The 21,854-nt window shown below is 34.3% G+C and overlaps 1 pseudogene; it reads left to right on the top strand.

The window, feature by feature from the left end:
- The first annotated feature begins 12,940 nt into the window (after positions 1–12,940).
- Positions 12,941–15,222, top strand: LOC149220679 (3-ketoacyl-CoA synthase 11 pseudogene; annotated as a pseudogene).
- Positions 15,223–21,854: the final 6,632 nt, after the last annotated feature.

Genomic DNA, 21,854 nt, shown 5'->3' with positions numbered 1-21,854 from the left:
ACCAACATAGATCCATCTTTACTCTGGATCTATTAAGCCCCGAGAGGGATCAAATATCGTGATATGCAAACTAGCATAGAGTGAAAAAATATTTGATCCCTCTCCGGGCTTAGTGGATCAAGAGTAAAAATGGATGTTGTAATTTAATGTATGTTAAAAAATTTAACTTAAATCAATTATTAATTTTATTAATTTTTATAAATTACTAATAGTAATTTTTAAGCTCCAGGTTTATGATAACCCATGGTAATACCATGGTATTCATGTGAGCATAGACTATCTAAAGGGGAAATTCTATCATCTTAGATCCATCTTATTTCTGGGTCTACCAAGTGCTCAGAGGGATAAATAGATTTCATCCCCCTAAGAGTGGTAGATGTGGAGTTAAGATGGATATAGGTTGGTTTTTATGATAATGAAGATATTAAATAGACTTAGGAAATTATATTGTAAAAACATCTTAAGGTGAATGGTTAGAGCTACATTTAGTCACTTCACAAAATTTAGTAAAAAATACCAATATCTCCATTAATATTGGTTTTTAACTTTTTCTGATTTAACAAAAAAACTTCAAAACAATGAAACCTTATCACTCTTTCCACATCATCCTCACAAAAGATTTCTCACCATTTTTCAAACATTTTCAATATGATATCTTCATGAAAAAATTTAAGTACTGATGTTGGATTAGTTGTTTGAAAAATAAGCTGGTTTGTACAACCTTTCATCTTCTGTGGTTGTTTGAAAAATAAGCTGGTTTGTACAACCTTTCATCTTCTGTGTTATTCTTAGTTTGTCCTAATGATCTGTAGGGGTTGGAGCCACTGCATCATATTTTCCTAAGAGGTGGAGATTGCTCACCAAAAAGGAGATTAATCTACATGTTACAACACTGTTAAAGAATGCGAGACCTATGAGGGTAGTGAATTATGCTAATAAGCAATTTAGATTGGGAGAGACGTAATTAAGTTTTATTATTTAATTGAAGATTTCCAATTAAAATAATAATAAATGTACATTTATATATTCATATATTGATTGGAAGGATTCTCACAGTGGTCACTTCTTTCAATTAGATCCCCTTCAAGCCTTTGGGATACCTAATACTTTGTTATATAATATAGTTGGGGCTTGCTACTTGTTGGCGTGTTGGGGTAAACAAACTTAATGTGTTTTTTTTTTTGTTATATAATATAGTTGGGGCTTGCTACTTGTTGGCGTGTTGGGGTAAACAAACTTAATGTGTGTGTGTGTGTGTTTTTTTTTTTTTTTTTTTTTTTTTTTATCTCGCAGTGGGAGTCTATGGAATAAGAAAGAAATTTGATAACTTGAAAAAAGTGGTAGCTTGACAAAAGTTGTAGAGAAAAGATTAATCTCTCCTACCTTGACAGAACTCGTTGTCAATATCAACACCTACAAGAACTTTGTTGTGGAATATTATCAAAACTAATAGAAGGATATGAAAGAGTGTATTGTAAGAACCTTGACAAACATGGCCACTGAAACTTGGAACATTGTTTGTAGGAAGAGAAAATTATGTTTCTTTTTTCCAAACATGTATGTTAGTATATTACAGTTTAATAAATATGTTTTCTTATTATCATATATGGTTTCATACTTTAACAAAACGTTCGCCAAGACTTCACAATGTTTTATTATTCAGTAAAAGATTTGCCAAGATCTTACAAGATTTTATAATTCAGTGGAACATTCTCCATCACTATACAAGATAATATAATCTGGTGAGAGATTCGCCAAAAAAATTATATATACATATTATATTATTGATAAAATCACCTCCCATTTTTCCTATGTATCATGGGGATTAGCCCATTTATTATACATATAAATTTAGGGTGGTTCTTAAAATTTTCCCTGATCAAGTTATGATTTTATTATTAGAAAAGATAAATTATTGTGTGCATTGAATTATAAGATTAAGAATGATCCATATTATCATGGAGTTCAAGTTGATGAGAATGCACTTAAAGAATTACTTGAAATTGCAACAGATGTATCACATTTGATTAAATCTGTTACATTACCAGAGATAGACAATGACACTGAATTTGCAATGTTGGAAGGGGTTCTAGAGATTGATGATACATTAGATGGCTTACAAAAAACTTCTTTTGCAGCAAAGTCTCTAAATGGATGATGATAGATTGATATTATTCGAGATTGGGCAAACAACCCTAATGTAGAGGAACATAATTGGAATGTAGATGAAGTTCTTAGTTGGCCTGGCATTGGTTCATCTCCAATCAATGAGTATAACATTGTGGGATTATTCGATATGGAATTTCCAAAATTGTTCCCAAATGGTGAAGCATATTGGTTGCAAGCATGAAAGAAAAATGTTCATCTACATGAGTATGCAAAACATCTTCTTTGATATCATAACAACAGGTTTGGAAGGCACCTATGCTTTAGATACTTTTTACTCAATATCAACATGATACATCATGCTAAGTCTTCATCTGTAGTTTTTGTAAGTAAGAATATGACAAACCTACCAACAATGGTGGAGGGGTTAATAGAACATTTGCAAAATCCTCCAAAATCACAACTTGGGGAAAGATTAATGTGATTTGGAACTGTACAAAGGGGCACACATGCATATTGAAATAGGTGTTGGGTTGAGTTATCTAATTTGATTCAATAGATTGGGAGTCCTACAATATTCTTTACATTGAGTGCGATATATATGCAATGGCTAAAATTACATAAATTAATGTCGAGTACATGTATTATAGATTCGTTGGAAGCAAGGAAATGGATACATCAAAATGTAATTAATAATCCTCATATTGTAGCGCATTATATGTACATAAGACATATAATGTTTCGAGATGAAATTTTCTAATGTTTTCATCAAGCTACAAATTAGTGGTGTCACTGTGAGTGACAACATCATGGATTTCCACATGTCCATGTATTCTATGGTTAAAAAATGCTCCTAACATGGAAACATTGAACTAGGACGATCCTAGGCAAGTTATAATTACAAAATAATATTTTGATGGATGCGTACATGCAATGAATCCACGTGATTCAAATCTAAGAGGTATTCAGGTTAGACTCAATGTCAATGATCATCCTTTCTTAAAGGACACAAATAAATATTTCAATTTGATCCTATCATTTATTATGAAGAAATTATATGTGTTGAGCATCACATCACTTGAAATGAAATATCTTGCCGTCAGAAGAAGGAAGGAAGATTGATATGTCGATATAAGGCACCATGGGATCTTTATGACGAGTCAAAACTTTATGTTGATGACAATGGAGAAAAGAAGTATGAACCAAGATGAAATGATGATAGATTGAATACACACAATCGTGAAACATTGATGATGTGGAGGGATAATATAGATTGAAGACCTGTTCTTTCAAAGTATGTCATCATTAATTACATAGCAAAATATGAAAAAGGATCAAAAACATTTCATGATATGTTGATGTGTCTCTCTTCTATTGAAAATCTGAATGAACCATCAATGCATGCATACAGGAGTTTGTTGTGTGAAACCATTGTTGAAAAGGACATATGTACACATGGGACAAGTCATTTACTTATAGAGCTCCCTCCTTCTAAATGTAGTCGTCAATTTGAGGTCCTAAATGTTGGTATGAAGGTTTTCAAACAAGTACGAGTTGAAACATACAATGTTGACAATGACAATTCACTTATTGATGCATATACCAAGAAACTTGCCCACATTGAGCACCTTTCATTGATAGATGTGGAAAAATCATGGTCATATGACAAACATCGATGTGAGGAAAAATGGTTACCACAGAAGAATGAAACTATTGTACATGTGTTCCCTCAATTTAGTTCAATTCCCAATCAAACATATGACAAGTTTGTTGAATTTTGTTGGTCTGAGTTGGTATTATACAAGTCATTTTGTGATTTTTGGAGAGATATTAATCAAACATCTGATAAGATAGTGCATAATTGGGAAAATCTACAATACCAACCATGGCATGTTGATCGCAATCAAGTGCCTCCAATTGATCTAGTTGAATCTGACAAAGAAGAAGAAGTTTGAAATCCACCTGTAGATTCTAGGGAGAATGAGTGGGAGATCATTTGTGCATTATATAAGAATAAATATATAAATTACAATGAGTATGAGATGTTGGGACATAGATATCGTGATCGTGAGCATTATTATAACACAAATTTCGTTGATGTATACACTTCTAATCTCACTATTAATTTCATATACGAAAACATAAAGTTTAATTGCATTCACACTAACTAGCATGGAAAGTCTTATTCCTTTGAAAGTCTTGGGGTTCAACAGAGAAAAGCATTTGATATTATCCTTGACCATTACAGATTAGGGGTTGATCCATTACACATGATAATCCATGGAACTGCAGGTACATGAAAGTCTTATTTGATTGGAAGTATTAAAAATGCACTTGAAACCGAGTCCTTTCCTAAGAAGAGTCCATTACTTCTTTTAGATCCTACGTGGGTGGCGGCTTTTAGCATATCTGCAATGACAATTTATTATGCACTTTAGTTGTTAATCAAAGACATAACACCTCTAAAAAAATCATGTTTAACTACATTACACGAAGAGATGAGGCATGCGAAATATATTCTAATATGCAAAATGAGTTTCATTGGAAGAAATCTATTAAAAAATATTAATTCAAGACTTTGACAAGTTTTCCTAGAAAATGATAAGATTTCTTTTAATGGGAGGTCAATTATATCAATTGGGAACTCATTGACAACAGTTGTGATGCTTGATACTGTGTTTCAACAAGATGGACAAAGCAATCAACAAATACAATTTCGTCATTTGTTGATGAATGTAAGGAATGCAATACCAATTATGGAATACTAGAAATTTCTTATGACTCATACAAATATATCCTTGGATCCTTCCGCAATAGAGTGATTTGAAAAGGGAATACATTTGTTTATGACAAATGATGATGTCCACAATCATAATAAGCTTCATTTAAGAAATATAAATTGTCCCATTGCAGTCAATGTTGTTGCAACAGGGAAACAAAACTACATGGAAATAGTTGAAGATGAAATGCAACTTGAGTTACTTATTGTAATTGGAGCTCAAGTGATTCTTATGTCAAACATATGGACAAATGTTGGACTAGTAAATGGTGCTCTTGGAATTATGGAAAAAATTGTGTATAACCTTGGAGTTTCACCCCTAGAACCACCTACGTATGTTTTAGTAAGATTTGATAATTATATGGGAGTATCATGAGATGAATCATCGCCTCAAACATTTCCTATTGCAGTTAATCAAAGAGGTAAAACAAAATAAGTTCCTTCCAAACTTGTTTGGGGCTTAAAATTCCATAAGTCACAAGGATTGACTTTGGAGAAAGTTACAATTAATATTGCGGAGAAAGAGAAACAGGGTATGACATTTATTACGATATCTCGAATTAATGATCAGAATGATTTACAATTTCAACCTCCCTTTTCATATCATCGATATGAAAATATGGAAAAAGTACTGGGTATGACTATGAGAAAAGCAAAAGAAGAGAGATTAAGATTGATCACAAAGTAAACAACTTGTAATTGACTAGATTCATATTATTTACATTTATCAATCTTTCAAAATTGTAAACTTGTATTCATATGCTATATAATCTTATAATTTTATTCATACTTTATTCATATTATGTATAAGCTTATAAGCTTATTAAAATTTAAAAAATTAAAAATTGTTACAATAGTTCAGGTAAAATTGAGTGGCCTTGGAGTATGCCCTAAAATTTCTTATTCTTGTCTAAGAGTTCATCTTCCTTCGACGCAAGGAAACAAGTGAATGTCCCAAGACCTAGAGGTATCTCACAGGAGTGAAAGCCTACCCACTTAAGGACCACGAGTGGGTAATTACAGGTGGCGTGGTTTTCCTTGAATAATAATGATGAGTCAACCTGCATTTGCATATAGCAGCCAATGATGGTTGTCCCCAATGTTGGTTTGACAATTGAGTTATGATAGGTTTCCCACTATTTAAAGTTCAGGTAAAATTGAGGTCATAGAGATAATTTACAATTGGTGATTTTTGGGCTCTAGATTTTGACAAAACCAATGTAGATCCATCTTAAATCTAGATCTATCAATTGTCGAGAGGGATCAAATCTCTCGATGTGAAAACCTTTCCTCAAGTTTTTCACTCAAAAAAGAGGTTTTCAACTTAAGAGATTTGATCCCTCTCAGCGCTTGATAGATTCAAGTTAAGTTGGATCTACGTTGGTTTAAAACAAATCCCATAAGTGTATTAAGGGGGAAAATGATGCCAACCACTTCAGTAATATGGTTGTTATTGTTATGCTAGCTGACTATCTAAGGGGTGGATTAATATATTATGATTGAATATATAATTGACCTTAACTTATTCGGATTAAATACGTTAAATTTATGGTATATTGTGGTAAAATTACGATGATTTTATTTTTTGGTTTAATAAACAAAATTATATATATATATATAATTTTTTAAATAAAGTAAAATTTAATGGAAATAAATAAATAAACTTCGAGTATGACCTAAAATTACTTTTGTGTTTAAGAGCTCATCTTCCTCAAACATAAGGAAATAGGTTAGCGACCCAAGACCCAGAGACATCTAGCATAAGTGAAAATTTTCTAGTGGGTAATTCCTCGTGGCATGGTTTCCTTAAATAATGGTGATGAGTCCACTTGCATTCACAGATAGAGCTAGTGATGAGTGGCCTCACTACTAGTTCTTTTTTAGAAGAAATCCTCACTACCAGTTTGACAACTAAAGTCTTTGAATAATAATAGGGACATTGTCATTCTCAAAGCTGACAAGGGTGGTTCAATGGTTATTTTAGATAAGGATGATTACAAAAGAAAAATGGTGGATCACTTATGTAATAGCGGAAGCTACATGAAACTTAATAAGAATCCCTTGAAGAAGATCTCCAGAACTATGGCTTTAGCTATCAAATTCAATAGCACTCTTAACTCCTTAAGCCATAAGCTCATCGAAAGTAGCCCTCTTACCCCTAGGATATATGGTCTTCCTAAGATCCACAAAGAAGGGAATCTGGGCTGAGACCCATTGTCAACACTATAGGAGGGCCTACCTATCTTCTAGCTAAGTATTTAGCCAAGAAGTTAAAACCCCTTGTTGGCCTTACTGAATCCTTCGTCAAGGACTCATCATCATTTGTCCAAGAGTTAAAAGATATTAAGCTTGATCCTGGTGATATGCTTGTGAGTTTCGATGTGGTCTCCCTCTACACAAATATCCCTATTAATGAGGCCATTGAAGCCATCAAGTGTATTACTGACCCCGATACGGCTAATTTAGTTGAAATTTGTCTTACCTCTACTTTCTTCAGCTTCGAAAGGGAATTCTATGAACAAACTTGTGGTGTGGCCATGGGTTCGCCCCCCCTCCCCTGTAGAATACCTTGAATCAAAGGCCTTGGCTTTAGCTCAATTCAAGCCTAAGCTTTGGAAGAGGCTTGTAGATCACACCTGTGTCATATGCTCCCATGGTCGGGAAAAGTTGGAACTTTTTTCCAACATCTTAACAATCAGTCTAGCTCCATAAATTTCACCATGGAATGTGAAATCAATGGGATTCTGCCTTTCCTCAACATCCTTATTTCGAAGAAGGATGACAGTTCTTTCTCTCACCAGGTCTTTTGTAAGAAAACTCACACTGAGCAATATCTTCATGCCAGTTCCCATCATTTCCCTACTCAAAAGCTAGGTGTTCTCAACACCTTAGCTACTTGAGCTTTAATATATTCTAATGAAAACCAACTTAACGACGAGAAAACCCATATTCTCAATGTTTTTAATCATAATGGGTATAGTAGGCACCAATGTCTTAAAGTTTTCCTTAACGCTGACAAAGGTCTAAAGATTAAAAAAGAACCCAAGGATTGGTGTTCAAGGGTGCATCTTCCTTTTATCCAAGGGACCACTAACAAGATTGCGAGGATCCTAAGGAAGCATAAGGTTCCCTCAACCTTTTGGCCCCTAAGCACCATTCAAATCTCCTTAAGGTCTGTAAAAAGACCCGGTGGACCCGAAGGATATGAAAGGTGTTTATGTCATCCCATGTTCTTATGGAACTCCCTACATTGGTGAGACTAGCTACTCAATAAATCAAAGGACTCATGAGCATGCAACCAACATCAAACATGGGAGGACCCGATCCTCAGCTGCAAAACATGCAGAAAAAACTAAACATCACATATGTATTGAAGAGGCCCAAATCATTGCTAGGATTAATCATTTCCAGCATCGCAAGTTTAGGGAAGCCATAGAAATCGAAAGGAGGCCTAGTAATCTAAACAGAGATGATGGTTAGAAAATTAGTAGTTGCTGGGTCCCGACCCTATCTTCTTATTAATTTTCTAATTTTATTTTTTTTGTAAGTCAAAGTTCTATTCATTCAGCAAAAAGGGAGTACATCAGTTTCAAAATGCAGGTAGTCTCACCTCGACTAGGTTTGTTGACTACTGCAATCAACATATGACAAAGAAACAAAATAACAGCTAGAGACACAATCCACAACTTAGGAGGCCAAAAGCACTAGAAAACATGTAAAACAAGTAAAACACATGTAACCATGATCAGTCATCTGAAGTAATTGAGGAAGGATTTTCTGGAGCAGTCTCTGGAGGAGAAGGAGGATGAAAGGAACGTTGGACATGCTCGTCAAAGTGTGTCATCCATGACTCCAACTTCTCCACCTTCTCTGATATCAAATTCTGCCCAAACCAGACCACCACGATCCGTTCTCGAACATGACACTGGAAGTAATGCATCTTATTTAAAGTGGCAATGAGTGCGACATGTTCTTCCTGTCACACCCTCTCTGAAGTTTCCAAACGTTCCAGTAGAGATTGAATCAAATCCCAACAGGTATCCAGAAAACAATCTTGTTCTGCCATGCCTCCATGCCCAAGTCGTCGCTTTGTCCCTTGGCTACCAATTCCCCTTCGTCGTGACCCCCCACCTTGCTTTGGAGTCTGCGACTTGCTCCCTCCACGACCAGCTGAAGAACCACCATGACCAACCATTGAAGCACCACATCCCCCACGACCCCCAGAAGTTTCCCAACCCGCTTTGCCAGTGGTACGACCATCCCGACCAGAGGATGGAGATGCGTTCCCTGCCATTGCCACCTGCAAATAAGACCCAGCCCTCCCAGCCTGGTAGAAATCCATTTGGTCGGAGGGAGGGAGGGAGCATTGCGTGGCTCTGGACGCATTGCAACAATACCTCCTTCTCCAGGAAAAGATGAAACAAGCACACAGAGAATATCCCACACCCAAATTATGACTCTAGGGTGGCCTCCCAACCCCACAGTAAGAGCAATACCCATTCCAACAATGGTAACTACCAGACGCCAAGGCCCCAAACCGACGAGGAGACTATTAGCTACGACTATGGTAACTACCAGACGCAAAGAACCCAGAACGACAAGAAGATTATTATCCGACGAATTGCAAACACCAACATCTCGCAAACGAAAATCTAACCAGACACCTTGTGAGCTACCCCCTCCCCACCACAAGAGACCTATATGGATACTCAAGGGATAAAACCAGCAACCCTGAAGAGCCAGAAGAGAGCCAAAATCTCGAATACTCGACCACCCACTGCTAAGCTCACCAGTCGCCTCAATTGCAGTGAGTCGAACCCTTAGCCTTCTCTGAGAAGCCAACAACCACCCATAAGGAAAGAAAGTAGCCAATTTAATATCCCCAATGATAAGGAAAAGGCACCAATGGCGGAATCACCAATAGTCCCATTCAAGATGCCAAACATAGGAGTGCTCTCTACAACCTGAGCTCTAGTCTCGACCATCAACCCGCCACAATAGCCACAACATTTGCCAAAGCATATGTTTTCCACCTTCCAAATACCCACGCCGCTCATCCACTTCCTCTCCCATCAAGGTTGATGGATGGTTCACACGCCCAACATTAACATCCCCTGTACAAAGATCACCATGAGAGATCGGGCTTGCCGATCCTCACATCATCGACCAAATGTCTGGGATCATCCTCCACGTGTTGGGTTTATTACTATGTTTCTCACCCCGATCGAGGAATTAATTTTCTATTCTTATTCCCTCTTTTTTTGTTTTATTTCTTTTTATTTTTCATTTTTTTTTTTTCTATTTTATAATTTTATATATATAGTTCTGTACATAATTTACCATGCAGGGTATATTGATAAGTCCAAAAGCAGGAAAGAAATATATACATTACATCAACAAGTAGCTGTTATAAACAGTGCTGAAAATTGCAAGATAATTTAGGGCCTGACTGCCCTCGGATATGCCCTATCAATATAGGGCCGATGATAGTACTGGTATTTTCCTCTCCAAGTTGCTCCTGTATTAACCACAGGCCTCTGGGATGTGTCGTAGCCTCCTTGGAAAGTTGGTCAGCAGCCGAGTTACGTTCCCTGTAAATATGATGACATGAAACATAATTAAATTATGCTTTTAAGATCATGATTTCATCCAATATGTTCCTGAGAGAGTGCACATGACATGTAGAAATGTTATTGAACCAATTGATAATAGTTTTTGAGCCACCGAAAATATGAATATGATTGCATGCATGTGCCATTGCAAAGTGTAGAAGAGGTCTGAGGGAGATCAGTTCTACAAAGTTGTTTGTTCCCAATCCTAACCCCATTTGTATTTTGAAATGGTGGTTTTCAGTTATATGAAATAAGATTCCCCCACCACATCCCTGTGCTTGTGTTGCGCAATCCAAAAAGGCCCAGGCAATAGAATGATCAGCAGTTTATATGTTTTTTTTCATTTTTAATTTAATTTGATTTAATATATATATATATATATAGATATAGGCAAGATTTTTATTTTTTTCATTTGTTGACTTAATTTATTATTATTGTCAAATTAATTAATTAATTAATTAAAATAAAATTTGTTTAACTTAATAATTTACTTTAATATTAGAAATATTTTATTATTAAATAATATTTTTCAAAAATAGTTGTTATATTTTAACGGTTAAAAATTATTTGTTCTTTTCAACGTTCTTTCTATTTAATCATATGCTAAGATCTTACTCTCTTTCTTATCTTACTTTCTGTTTAATTATATGCTAAGATTTAACTCTCTTTCTTTTCTTACGATAAACCACACTTGATGGTTCATATGCTAAGATAGATAAAACATTTCTACGTGTTTATTGTGAAAAGTTTTCTCAATAATTTTAATATGGATCACACTTAATAATTCATATGTTAAAATGGATAAAACATTTATATGTGATTATTGTGGAAAGTTTTCTCAATAATTTTAATATGAATCATATAAATATAAATATGAATTCAGAAACTACATTATTATAAGTTTTCCCACCGAAAAAGAAATAAATAACTAAATGGGAAAATTTATTAACGTTACTCCATAGAAGATTCCAAAACAGAGCTGATAAAAAGAGCAGCACGAAAACCACAAGTAAAAAGTCGACCATACGCTCGCAAATCGGGGCCTGTGACGTTGCCATCAAAATCCAGAGCGGTGAGCGTGACTGGCAAAATTGGAGCCGTCAAATTTCAGGACTTTTAATCCCACATGTCATGGCTTAAATATTCGACGACGCCCTTCTTGGAAAGGCGCTGTGTATGAACACGGGGCGCGAATCCCCATTATTTAAAGCTCCCATTCAGAAGTGTAATGAGGGTTGGCACCTGGTAGGCAAGGTTAGTAAGTTACAGTTAATGGAGTGATGAAATATAGGTGAGAGTTAGGTTGGGAGGTGTCGTCAAATATTGCTTTAAAATCAAATCAAATTAGGTGGTTTAATGCATTTGTATTCATCTCCAGCGTATGGATAACATATTAAAAACAATAAAATTGAAAATTACAAACTTCAAAGAGATCCCAGCATTAAAAATAATTAATTAGAATGGCTTTGATTTTGTGTTAGGGTTAATAATTTGAGGGTTTTGTTGGGTTGGGTGGGGTTTAGTCGTCAAGTTATAAGTTTAGGGTTAATGATTTGAGGGTTTTGTTGGTTTGGGTGGGGTTTAGTTGTCAAGTTTCATGAGAGATTGAGAATGAAATATATTTTGAGAGAATTATAGGTATGAAATTCATTTTGGGAAAATTATAAGTTTGAATTTTATGAGGAATTGAGAATGAAATTTACCTTGGGAAAATTAAATTTCCAAAAAAAGTTCAGGCTAATGAACTTTACACAATCCTGGTGATAAAAATTCCATGGTAGATAGACAAGACTTCTTCCCTCCAGAAAAACTCACTAACACCAGCTTAATGCTTAATCCCCATTGTGGGTAAATGACTCTTTTTCAATCCAATAAATGAGATAGCCCATTTAACCTAGTTACAAAAAAAATTAATCTGACTTTAGGTGAGATAGTCTAATCGTGGGTGATTGCTATTTGATTTTAAATAATTCTAGAGTGTTGTTACTCGGTTGAGTAATTGTTTTTCGTTTACAGTCCATTGTTCTCTGCTATTGCTCCAATTGTTTAAGAAAATATGACAATGAAAGCTCTTTAGCAAAAATTCATAGATTAAGGATTATTAAAATAATAATGGGACAAAAAGTTGTTGGTCTCATTCAGCTACCTTGAAAAAAGTTAAATGTTCGCTGCCTCGATACGTTCACGACAAGTTCATACCAGCAGATGAGCAACCTCAATTAAGTCATATGGTAGCAGTTTTCTTCTGGCAGTTTGACTCCTCCATTGTTGACAGTTGGCAATATTTTTTTTGGTTCAGGGAGGGGGTCATTTAGTTTACTTCCCACCCGGGGATTTCGTGTCAGGGAGAGACTTTGCCCGAAGTTGACAACCGGGTTTTTGTTATTGTTCGTGTAGTTAAGGCTTCCCACCTACCAAATTGGTTTCCTGCACTCTTCTTCATTGAAGAGGGGAGTGCTCCTCAAGCTGCTGGGCTGGCAATCTGCATTGCTACTTTTATTATATATAATAAGGGTCAGTGAGTTGGGTATATGATATTGGATGTTATATAGTTGTGTAGGTGGAATGGAGGCAATGATCAGAGCTTGAATCAGAACGTACTTTTATTAGCTTGTTATATATCCCTGGCCATCCTTGGATAGGTCAGTCTGAAACCCAAGGCAGACAGATCTGTCTTAGTCTGAAGCTTCATATTGTTTTAGTTTGGGCATATCCTTGAACCAGTCTGAAATCCGAGGCAGATCTGTCTGGGCCAACCATATTGTTTTTTATTTAAAATGGAAGGGAACAAAGATAGTTTTGAAATGAGGGGCCAGAAAGAGAGGTTGACTGCAGAAGTGGCCATTAAAAATAGGCCTAAAGAAGATTCCTCCAATTTCCCAAGTCAGCCAATTGTGATCAAGATCAAACAGAGATTGCCAGATTTTCTGCAGTCAGTGAATCTCAAATATGTTAAGCTCGGCTATCATCAACTAATCAAGCATGGTATGTACCTTGTTTCTACTCCTGTGTTGATACTTTTGGCAGCTGAGTTGGGAAGGCTTAGCGTTGATGACATATTGCAGCTGTGGGAGCAGCTGCATTATAATCTGCTCAGTGTAACGGTTTGCTTTTCCATATTTGTCTTTGTGGCAACTGTGTACTCCATGAAGAAACCCAGGCAAGTTTATCTGATGGATTTTGCTTGTTATAAGCCAGAGGATGAGATAAAATGCCCCATGCCAAGGTTCTATAACTTGACAGAAGCAGCCAATGCATTTACAGATAACTCCATTGAGTTTCAGAAGAAGATTTCAGAGCGTTCTGGGCTAGGAGACAATACTTATCTGCCTTCTGGTGTGCTATCCAGGCCACCCAGATTATCCATGAAGGAGGCTCGTCTTGAGGCAGAGGCTGTTATGTTTGGAGCCCTGGATGAACTCTTTGAAAAAACTGGGGTGAAGCCAAAAGATGTGGATATACTTATAGTAAACTGCAGTTTATTCAATCCCACTCCGTCTCTTTCTGCTATGATAGTTAATCATTACAAGATGAAGGGCAACATCAAGAGCTTCAATCTTGGAGGAATGGGGTGCAGCGCAGGGATGATTTCCATTGCCCTGGCAAAGGACCTTCTTCAAGCCAATCCCAATTCCCATGCAGTGGTGATGAGCATGGAGAACATAACTCTCAACTGGTACTTTGGCAACGATAGATCTATGCTTCTCTGTAACTGTATTTTCAGAATGGGAGGAGCAGCTATTTTGTTGTCTAATAAGAGAAAAGACAGAAAACGAGCCAAGTATGAGCTGGTTCATACAGTAAGAACCCACAAAGGCGCAGACGATAATAGCTACAACTGTGTGTTCCAGAAGGAGGATGAGACAGGAAGTGTGGGGGTTTCTCTGGCCAGAGACCTCATGGCAGTAGCAGGGGATGCCTTGAAAACCAATATCACAACTCTGGGCCCTCTGGTTCTTCCTCTCTCTGAACAGATCCTCTTCTTCTGCACCCTGTTGGCAAGAAAAGTTTTCCAGATGAAGAAGGTAAAGCCCTATATTCCAGACTTCAAGCTTGCCTTTGAGCATTTCTGTATTCATGCAGGTGGGAGAGCTGTCCTGGACGAGCTCCAGAAGAACCTCGACCTGACCACTTGGCACATGGAGCCATCTCGCATGACTCTGCACCGATGGGGAAATACCTCCAGCAGTTCCCTGTGGTATGAGCTGGCCTATACAGAAGCCAAGGGAAGAATCCACAGAGGAGATAGGCTATGGCAGATTGCCTTCGGCTCTGGTTTCAAGTGTAACAGTGCTGTATGGAAGGCTCTTCGCCCTGTTCAGGCCAAGTCTCCTAAGAATCCATGGTTCGATTGCATTGATAACTATCCTGTTAAAGTCCCAATGTGTTAGACCCAGAAAATATCCAGGTGGGCTACTCTGTTTCCACATCACAGTTAGCTTTCATGAATCCCTAATCTCTTATACTCTGTTTTCGCATCCTAATTACTCCATGAATCCATAATCTCAGCTTCCTCAGTACCCACAATCTTTAGTTTCCAATCATTCCAATGGCTTGTTTGATTTCCCTGGTTTCATTTCTGAGGATAAGGGTTTTCATCAACATCATCCTCGGAGATTCAGTTTGATTATTGTTCAGTTTGTCTGATCATTGAATATGACAAGTTCTAAGTCTGTCCCGCATCTCTGTTTGTATTACGTGAAAAAGAATAATGTTTAGAATAAATTCTGTCTTCGGCCTTCATGTTTAGAATAAATTCTATCTTCGGCCTTCGGAGCTGTGTATGGTAATGCCAGATTGTTGTAGAAAATATTATAAGAATAAAATCTTGGGTGATGGACAAGATCTGTCATGCAATTTGTTACAGAATTCTTCGAACCTGTGCAGAATTTCAGTGGGTTTGTTTGTTTTTGGGTTGAGCTCTGACTGGAGACTTATTTTCCTCACAATTATTATCATTGATTGCTACTGACATCATTATCCGCTTGCGATGATCACGGCCACGCAGACAAAATCGGATTGATGTGTCTTAACTACGTGAAATGTTTGCTTTAAACGATCCACGTATAGACGGTAGGATCAAATTAAACACCAAAATTGGATTAACATTTTGTATTTAAAATAATCTTAACTAATACTAAATTTTTTGTGTAAACAACGAAGGTAGCTATTCACCTCGTTCAAATTTTGCCACATAAATTATCATGTCTCTTGGGAATAGAATCAGGGTGGAGAGGCAATTAAGCCCCCAGCAATCACTTCAGCTATTGTTTCTTGAATTTTTTTCACTCTTTTTAATTTTATAAATTTTTTAATTGGTCTTATTCACACTTGTATAGATTTAAGAAATGTATGTGTAATTATTTTCATTATCAATCATTATTATTAAGGAAATGAAGGTGAGGATTTAATTTCTACATAATATTTTAAAATAATTTTATTTTTATACACTAATTAAAAAGTTGAGATTTATTTACCAATTACATAATATTCTAAAATAATTTTATTATTATACACTAATTAAAAAGTTGAGATTTATTTAATTAAAAAGTTGAGATTTATGTAGTTATGTTTTTTTTATCTTTTAATTATATTGATTAATTAAAAAAATGTCATATAAATAAGTGTCATATGAAGTGATTTTTGACTATGTAGTATTGGTTATGTTTTTTGACCTTTTAATTATATTGATTAATTAAAAAAATGTCATATAATAAGTGTTATACCAGGTGATTTTTGGCCATGTGGTATTGATAAGCCATGGTATTGGCCCATGATGTCTCTTTACAAATTAAGAATCTTCATAGTAAAGTAAAGTAAATCTCATTAAAATTCTTGTTTCATATTTTTTTAAAATGTCTACATATTAACACATGTTAATTTTTTAATAATTAATAATAATAATAATAATAATAATTTAAAATATAAAATTCTTGTTTCATATTTTTTTAAATTTCTACATATTAACCTATGTTAATTCTTTTAATAATTAATAAAATAATAATAATTTAAAATAAGTTATAATTTAGTAAAATTTTATGAATTTTTTAATCTTACCAATGTGAGATGTATTATGAAGCCAGTGTAGGAAGTGTTTTGATGTTTATTAATGATGATGCTAATAATGATGATGGTTAATGTCCACTAAATGTAATATGGCCTATCGCACATTAAGAAAATAAGCGATTAATTGTAATTATTAGAGATTAATTGTGATTTTTTAACGAAGCGTTCCTAGATTACTATATTGTTATTAAATTGATGCCTAGCATTTAATTTATATGTGATTTCCACCGAAAGACTTTGCTTAATTCATTATGGATTGCAGAAGCCTAAATACAGAAATTACTACCCTATACAGAAGGGCCACTGCTATTAAATTTCATCACTTTGAACGGACTCACATAAGGGTTTCCAAGTTGAAGACAAATATGGCTTTCTAAAACGATGTAGAGACTCTTTCCTTGTTCCACCGTTTGCTCAGATTAAGCACCCTCTTAATAATTCTAGTTACTTTTGTATTTTTCTTAATGCTAGCATGGCATTGGTTCGTTTGGAGATTGGCAGGGTGAGAAAGTTTTTGGATTTCATTTCTCGTGATTTGTTGTCTCTACATTTGGAACTTTCAAATGAGATCTCTGCTCCCCTTTGGTCAAGGATCGAGGCGTGCTCGACACTGAAATCTACTCATCTGGAAGAAATCTGGAAAGTAAAGCAATCCAAGAAGTTCAGTAAGCTCTCGGAGAAATCGATCTCGCAGCCTAATGAGTCTAGTTGCTTTCGTGGTCTTTCCAGAAGTAGAATTAATTCTAATCAAATCTCTGCTCTCTCATCTTGGGTTAACGATGTTTCTCACCCTTCCACCATCAAGGGTGAAGCTGGAACAGTCTCGTGTTTCGGCTATAATAACTTTGCAAATTCACTGGGTCAGATTCCCTCAAGTTTGTTGTCCATTAATTCTTCTTTGGTTTCTGTTGGTTTCGAAAATAGTGGAAGTGGTTCTATTAATAATATTTTTTATAATATTCAATTGAATAATAACAATAATAATTGGTTTAATAGTAATGATAATAATAGTGACTATATTTTCACTTCAGGTAGGAATAATAATAATAATAATGAGGTTAGTGACTCTGTTTTCAATTTTGATAATTGTAATAATATTAGGATAGGTAATAAGGCTCTAGGTTTGGATAATAATGTTTGTTCCAATTTTCTTTCCTCTTCTAGCAATAGGGTTGTCAATCTCTCTAGCTTTTCTTTTGATCCCCATGTCTTAATTCTTTTGGAGAAAGGTTTAAATTTCGTTCTTGCTCCTAGAAAGATCACAGTCCATGATATCATCTGTGACATTGAATATGGTATTAGAGACTTACCGAACATCACTAAAGATATCATTCATCAAGACTGTGTGGTTGTCCTTAGAAAGGCAAAGCTCCCCAAGAACAACATCAGCAAACCTGAGTTTGTTGCTCTCAAATCATTAAACAATAATAAGAATATTGTTGTTCTCAAATCCGACAAAGGTGGTGCTATGGTTATTCTTGATAAAGGTGATTACCATCGGAAGATGTTGGACCACCTCCATAATAGCAGAACTACTGGAAACTCAACAAGGATCCTTTGAAGAAGATTTCCAAAAATGTGGCTCTTGCTATAAAGGCTAGTAGCTCAATCAGCTCATTCAGTCATAAGTTTATAAAAAGTTTCCTCTTACCCCCATAATCTATGGCCTGCTAAAGATTCATAAGGAAGGAGCTCCTTTGAGACCCATTGTCAACACGATACGAGGGCCAACTTATCTTCTTGTTAAATATTTAGCCCAAAAGCTTAAGTCCCTTGTTGGCCATACAAAATCCTTCATCAAGGACTCTGCATCGTTTGTCAATGAGTTAAAGAGTTTCAAGCTTGATCCGGACTACAAGCTTGTGAGCTTTAATGTGGTCTCCCTCTATATTAATATCCCTATCAACGAGGCCATTGAAGTCATCAAGCGCATTACAGATCCTGATACAACTTATTTAGTTGGTATTTGTCTTACTTCTACTTTCTTTTCATTTGATGGGGAATTCTATGAGAAAACTTGTGGTGTCACCATGGGTTCCCCCCTCTCCCTTATGGTAGCTAATCTATTCATGGAGGATTTTGAATCAAAGGCCTTAGCTTCTTCTTGTCTTCTACCTAAGATGTGGAAGAGGTTTGTGGATGACACTTGTGCCATCTAGTCCCATGGTAAGGAAGAGTTGGAACTGTTTTTCCTCCATCTTAACAATCAATCTAGTTCCATAAAGTTCACCATGGAATTTGAAACTAATGGCAGCATGCCCTTCCTTGACGTCCTCCTCTCAAGGAATGATGATGACTCTTTTTCTCATCAGGTATTTCATAAGAAAAATCATACGGAACAATATCTTCATGCTAATTCTCATCATTTCCCAACTCAAAATCTTGGTGTTCTCAACACCTTAGCGACTAGAGCTTTAAGGGTTTCTGATGACAACCATCTCAATGAAGAGAAAGCACATCTCCTAAGTGTTTTCTTTAATAATGGGTATAGTAGACACCAATGTACTAAGGCTTTCCTTAGAGCTGAAAAAGGTCCTAGTGCTAAGAAAGATACCAAGGATCGATTTTGTGGTGTTCGTCTTCCTTTTATCCAAGGGACCACTGACAAGATTGCGAGGGTCCTAAGGAAGAATAAGGTGACTTCAAACTTTATGCCTTTAAATACGATCCAGAGCTCCCTTAGATCTGTAAAAGACCTAGTGGACCCAAGAATATGAAGGGTGTTTACGTTATCCCATGCTCTTGTGGGACTCCCTACATTGGTGAGACTGGTCGCTTGATTAATCAAAGGATTCGTGAGCATGGCGCTGACATCAAGCATGGTAGGACCCGCTCCTCTGCTTTGGCAAAGCATGCAGATAAATCTTAGCATCACATATACATTGAGGAGGCCTAAGTCATTACTAGGGTTAGTTATTTCGATCATCGTAAATTGAGGGAGGCCCAAGAAATTGAAAAAAGACCCAATAATTTGAATAGAGACGATGGTTGGAATATTAGTAGAAGTTGAGTCCTTGTCCTGTCCTCTTAGTTTTTTAGGTTTCTTTTTGGGATTTATTTTGTTTGTTTGTTTATCTATGTAGGTATTGATGTCTTTTTTATAGTATTTGTTGTTGATTTATTTTTCATTAGAGTTTATTTTCTTGATCCTTGTGTTTTCTTAAGTATTTTATCATCCTATTCATTCTTAACTCCTTTTAATAATTTTATTATTTGTTTAATGAGCCTCAACCCTATATTTTATTGTTGACCCTCTTTTATTTATTGATTACTTTTCTTTGAATATATATATATATATATATATATATATATATAATTTTTATTTATTTATTTTTATATATATTTCTTTTGACTTGTGTATATTTTTGTTTTATTTTATTTATTTTCCATTAATTATTTTTAATTTAGTTTATTTTATTTCCATTAATTATTTTTATTTATTAAATGATCTCGTCTCGATTAGGGTCTTGACTCTTTTTTATAAATTTTCACTCCCCTCTTTGTTTGGAGTTTGAATTTGATTTTTTGATTCTGATTAGTTGTTTTAATATTTTTTATATTATTTTTATTTTTATTTATTTATTTTTTTGATTATTTCCCAGTAATATTTTTTTTAATATTTGATTTTAATAAATTAATTTAAATATTATTTTTCAAAAACTAGCCATTTAATATAACCATTACTTATTAATATTTGTTTTTAATAAATTAATAAACTAATATCATAATTTAAATATTATTTTTCAAAAACTAGCCGTTTAATATAGCTGTTACTTAATAATATTTATTTTTAATATATTAATAAATTAATATCATAATTTAAATATTATTATTCAAATATAGCCGTTACTTGAAATTATGGTCTCTACATTGCTCTCTATTTAAGCCTTTGCCATGGTCTGCCTCTTTATCTTTATCTGGTCCTAATGATGAATCACACTTGTTGGTTTGAAACACATTGATAAACCACACTTGTTGGTTTGAAACACATTGGCCAAAAAATTTTCATATATAATTTCTACCAAAAAACTTGACTTAATATTTAACCTTTTCCATGAAAAGAAAAAAATTATAATTTTTTTCTTTATAATTAATAAATATTTTTATATATATTATTTTTTTTAAATTAAAAACAAAACATATATATATATATAGATTTTAAATTAAAAACAAGATTGTAATAACGACTCCTCTAGTTATTTTAATTAACTAATATGAATATTAAACTCAAATTAAAACCATTTTTCGTGATCACTTGAACAAACTCAATTAATAAATTAATATATTTTCTAACTCAATTAATAAATTAATGTATTTTCTTATTATATTACGTACATATTTATGTAAATAAATTATTTAAATTAATTTAAAAAAATAGAATTCTAATATAAATTAGATATAATTTTAGTAGAATAAACCCATTTTATAAATGGTTAAGCTAATTGTTTTAAGAGAGAGATGAAGTATTTTAATAAATATTATTAAATTTGTAATTTTAAATTATTAAATTTATATAATTCGAATATTTTATTTTTTATAATATTAAATTTATACTTACGTTTATATGTGTTTTTTATTGAAAATTGGGAGATTATTTTTTTTAATCTAAATTTTTATCTTTGGTTATAAATGAACGATTTTGGCATACTTTTACTATCTTTTTTATATCAAATTGATGAAATTTCAAAAATTAACTATTTCACATCTCTAAATCTTTGTTTATCTTTTTCAAATTTACATAATGTCATTATTAAATTACCATACAAATGATCAAATAACATTCTATATATTAACTAATTTTTTTTTTATCAAATTATTAAATAAGACAAAACTCAGAAATAATGGTTACATTAGTAAATTGATAGATTAGGTTGGTTAGTTGTTGGAATTTGTTGAGAGGTTTCTCAAGAAGCAATTCCTTCTTTGGAATATGTTGGATCTCACGATCACTATTTATGTGGCTTGTAATTTGGCTTTGATTGCATTATACTAATTATTTTTGTGTGTAATTTGTCCACCATGACTGCTCCTCCTAAGTAGAAATATGAGTGATATTTAAACAAATAAATAGTGCAGCAACATAAAATTAAAAACATGCATTAGACATCCATGAAAACACTGTAAATCTGGAACTGTTGAGCCATCTATTATAAAATCTAAGAGCTAGGTACAATATAAAATGGAATGGTGCACCTAGGCTTGTCTTAAGGACAAGCTTGACAAAACCCACGTGATGAAATCGCTAAGCTGAAGGCTGCCTAGTTGTTGCACCACTCTGCATTGCGCTCTCC

The sequence above is a fragment of the Pinus tabuliformis genome, chromosome Q (assembly GCF_031772625.1).
Source record: "Pinus tabuliformis cultivar Carrire ecotype Pingquan chromosome Q, CPIR1, whole genome shotgun sequence".
Classification (NCBI taxonomy): Eukaryota; Viridiplantae; Streptophyta; class Pinopsida; order Pinales; family Pinaceae; genus Pinus; species Pinus tabuliformis.
Note: the sequence above shows the minus strand (reverse complement) of the source record. Positions and strands in the feature narration are given on the sequence as shown.